A 4649-nucleotide genomic window follows, 5' to 3' on the forward strand; every position below is an offset into this window, starting at 1 on the left:
GTCCTGTTTGTCCTCTTTCTAGATCCTCAAGCTGGATCCCGCCTCTCTTGCCGACCGACTCTCCTCTCTGTCCCTGGAGCCTGCCCCTGCCATGAGCAACCCCCGCCCACTTCCGGAAGCCTTCCTCAAGACCTTCCGTGCCCCAGTGTTTACTGGGAAGAGCCGCTCCTCCTCGGTGGAGGACTGGCTGCAGCAACTCGAGGACTACCTCGATGCTGCCCAAGTCGCCCCCACCCACCACATCGTCGCCGCCAAGCTCTGCTTAAAGGACCAGGCGTACCGTTGGTACCGCCGCCAAGGGTTCGACGAGCAGAGCGAAGGTGTGTTTGACGACTTCAAGGACCGCCTCCGTCGCCGCTTCGGCAGCCCCAATGCTGAACTCATTGCCCGTGACAAGCTATACTCTCTCGTGCAGCGTGGTTCTGTGACCCGCTACATCGAGGAGTTTGAAGACCTCTCCTCCCAGATTGAGGAGCTGGGCTCTGCTGATGCGATGTACCTCTTCCAGAAGGGCCTCAAGCCCAAGATCAGAGAGTACATCGCCAGCAACCCTGATGCCCGCAAGTCCCTGGACGTGATGATGGACGTTGCCGAGAACCTCGACAACGTCCAGTACCATGGCCGCCAGTTCTACCCGCAGCTGGCAGGCGGCCATCGGTCTCATCACGTCCCAGCCCGTCCGCCTCGCCCGGCCCCGCCCGCAAGACCCATGCCTGAGCCCATGGACGTTGACGTCAACGCCATGGAGGCTCGTGGCCCTCCCCGCTCCCGGTTCCAGCAAGCTGCCACTGTCTCCCCCAAGGACAGACAGAAGCAGGAGGACCTCCGCCATGGTTCCTGCTTCTTCTGTCACCGACCGGGACACCAGGCCAAGGAGTGCCCCATGAAGTCGGGAAACGGCCGACCCTACTAGGTGGCTCTGGAGCCCTAGTAGGAGACCAACGCCGTGGATTGCTCAATGCAGTCCACGCGTCTCCAGAGGAAGTTCACCTCGCCCCCTCCCCCGAAGGAGAAACAAACCAAGTGTTGTGCGTCGTGCGAGAGGTGCATGGTGGCGCAAGCCGCCTGCCTCTCCACGAACGTGAAGAGAAAACCAAAATTGAAAACCAAAACAAAAAAGAAAATCAAGAACCCTTGAGGGACAGGACCGCCTGTGCCCTCACCCCTGTCAAGTCGTGTGTGTCGGATGCTTCCGACATGTGTCCGCAAGCCGTGGACGTCGTGTGCAATGGCGTGCTGACGCCGCAGGCCCCCGCAATGGCCGAACCCTATCCAAAATGTCCGAGTGGCCGTGATGAAGCCAACCAAGACCAAGTGTCGCCCGTTCCCCCAAGTCAAGTCATGGTGCAGGAGGCTGTGCAGGAGGACCATGAAGAGTCCCTGCTGTACCTCCCTGCCACCGTCCAAGGTCACACCGTCCGAATGATGGTGGACTCTGGAGCAAGCTGCAACTTTGTCAGCAGACGCTTGCTCCAGGAGCTCAACATACATGCAACCAAGAAGAAGTCGCCGATGAGTGTGGCGCTTGCAGACGATCGTGTGCAGCAGTGCACACACCAAGTGGTCCTGCGAGTGGCCCTCCATCCCAAGTACCATCCTGTCCTGTTGTTCCAAGTGATCGACACCAAGTTCGATGCCATCCTCGGCATGAGCTGGCTTGCTCGTGCCGAGCCGACTCCAGTCGTCGACTGGAAAGGCCGCACTGTCCGTGTTGGCCCTGACATTGTCCTGCAGGGCATGGCCTCACCCAACATGCCACCTCTCCTCTCAGCCATGCAATTCAAGAGGCTGATCAAGAAGGACACGTCGTTCCTCTGTGTCGTGCGTGAGGTCGACGACACCGACCAAGCCGGTCCCGGTCCCCCGCCTGTGGTGACCAAGCTGCTCGACGAGTACAAGGACGTATTCCCCGACCAGTTGCCACAATGCCTGCCACCCCAACGCACCGTCGATCATCGCATCGACATCGAACCAGGCTCGTCGCCTCCGTCAAGACCGACGTACCAACTGTCGCTGACGGAGATGGACGAACTCAAGCGCCAGTTGGATGACCTCCTCGCCCATGGGTTCATCCGCCCGAGCCAGTCACCGTATGGTGCACCAGTGCTCTTTGTCAAGAAGAAAGAAGGTGATCTCAGGATGTGCGTCGACTATCGCGCACTAAACAAACAGACCATCAAGAACACCTACCCGTTGCCCAGGATCGACGAGTTGATGGATCGTCTGAGTGGAGCAAAGGTCTTTAGCAAGATAGACCTCCGCTCAGGCTACCATCAGATCCGCATCCACGAGGATGATGTCCACAAGACCGCCTTCAGGACTCGCTACGGACTGTACGAGTTCCTAGTGCTGCTGTTAGAGTCCAAAGGGGACTCAACGGCAAAAGAAGAAGTGAGCTCGAAGTGAGCTCAGGGAAAGCAAGGGTAGAGTCCGAAGTGGACTCGGAGAGGGAGCGAGGGAAGCAAAGATCCGTTCAAGATAAGACTTGTCTCGAAATGAGACGTGAGGAACACTCAGAGAATAAAGTAGAAGGCACTTTATTTAGTCCTATTTTGAACGCTAAGGTTCGACTACACATCGCGGGGGTCAGGCTATTTATAGACAAGTCCGGACTTGGCAGCGAAGGGCGGCCAAGGGAGGGAAAAGTGGGCGATCGAGCAGGGCGAAGGGGGCGATGCACGAACGAGGGCCGAGAAGGACCACCGAGACAGGCAGAGAACCAAAGCGAGAGAGGCGCAAGCAAAAGCGAAGCACCTGGCAGGAGGAACGTGCAAAGGCGAAGCAATGTGACTCAACGTCCAAGAAGCGGATTGGTCAAGTATAAGGTTGGGGCAAATGCATGCGAGATGAACAAGAGATCGGGGCGGTCAGGCAGGTCATGAGTCACCGGTGGGGGGACACATGACCGGCAGCCGAATTGCAACCAATCGCAGCAAGGCGCGTGCACAAACAAACCGGCGCGTGCGAAGAAGACAAAGGAAGCGGAGCAGCGCGGGAAAACGGAAGTGCGGAAGGAGCGGGAAAGACAGGCAAAAGGCGGAAAATCGGAGGGGAACTGCAAGGCTACACACAAACAAACAGAAAGGCAAAAGAATAGCCAAGTGTGCAGTCAAAGTGGAGAACAAGCAGGAGCTATCCCTAACATCATCCCCTTCCTTAGCGACGAACTCCGGACGTCGCCTTCGGCTTTGAGGGATAGCGAAGGTGGAAGTCAGCAACAAGATCAGTGGCGTGGGAAACATTGGCAGCGGGCTCCCAAGACCGGTCAGTCTCGGAATAGCCCTTCCACTGAACCAAGTACTGTAAGCGACCACGGAAGAGCCGAGAATCGAGAACAGTCTCGACCTCAAACTCTTCCTGGGAGTTAACAAGAATGGGAGGTGGTTCTGGTTGGGTGAACTCGGGAACAATGTCCTTCGTTCGGGGTTCAAGGAGGGATACATGGAAAACGGGGTGAACTTTAAGTGTGGAAGGGAGTTTAAGCTCAAAGGCAACGGGGTTGATGCGGCGAAGAACTTTAAAGGGGCCAAGCTTTTTCTGGTCAAGCTTGTTGGAGGGACGAAGGGTGCGAATGTGGCGACGATCCAGAAAAACGAGGTCGCCAACGGAGATGTCGGGAGTGGGGAGACGGGATTTGTTGGCCTGCACAGTGTAGGACTCTTGGGCAACCCGGAGGTTGGCCTTGAGATCCTCGAGAACGGTCTGAAGTCGGTCGACACGTTCTTCGGCAGAGGGCACAACAGAGGGATCACGAATGATAGAGGGATCGAAAATGGGGTGATGGCCATGGACTGCAAAGAAGGGAGTCATGCCAGTGGAGGTGTTTTCCGAGTTGTTGTAAGTGAACTCGGCAAGGGGAAGGTGAAGGGTCCAGTCGTCTTGCAGGTAATTGCAATGGATACGCAAATACTGCTCGATGACCTGGTTGAGAACCTCGGTCGAACCGTCGGTCTCGGGGTGGAAGGCAGAAGAAAGGGAAATCTTCGTCTTCAGAAGCTCATTGAAGCGCCTCCAGAAGGCCGAAGTAAACTGAGTTCCTCGGTCCGAAACAATAGACCGGGGACAACCATGCAAGCGGAAGATGTGGGAGAGGAAGAGTTCGGCGGTTTGCTCGCCTGTAACCGTCTTCGTGGTGGGCACAAAGTGTGCTTGTTTGGACAGGCGGTCCTTAACCACGAAGATCGAGTCAAAACCGTTCGAAGGTGGGAGATCCGTGATGAAGTCCATCGACAGGTCCCACCAACGTTCGGAAGGAACGGGGAGAGGATGAAGTAAACCATAAGGGGAGTGACGGGACGGCTTGGCTCGCTGGCACGCTTCACAATTAGCAATGAAGCGACGCACAGACTTACGAAGCCGGGGCCAGTGAAAGTCCCGGGAGACGAGCTCAACGGTCTTGGCAAGACCAAAGTGACCAGCGGCAGCGGAGCAGTGACGTTGCTCAAACACTTTGAGCTGGAGCTCGGGGGAAGGGACAACGATCAGGTCTTTAAAGTAAAGGAGACCGTCACGGAAGGAGTAATCGCCATCAAGACGTTTGGCGTTAAAGTCAGAAAGGAGGGAACAAGAAAGGGTGGCAGCTCGAATCTCGGAAAGAAAGTCGGGATTCGAGCCGATAACAGTGATGCTGTCGAGAGAAATAGACTCGA

The sequence above is a fragment of the Polychytrium aggregatum genome (genome assembly GCF_025602895.1).
Source record: "Polychytrium aggregatum strain JEL109 chromosome Unknown BJ171scaffold_208, whole genome shotgun sequence".
Taxonomy (NCBI): Eukaryota; Fungi; Chytridiomycota; class Chytridiomycetes; order Polychytriales; genus Polychytrium; species Polychytrium aggregatum.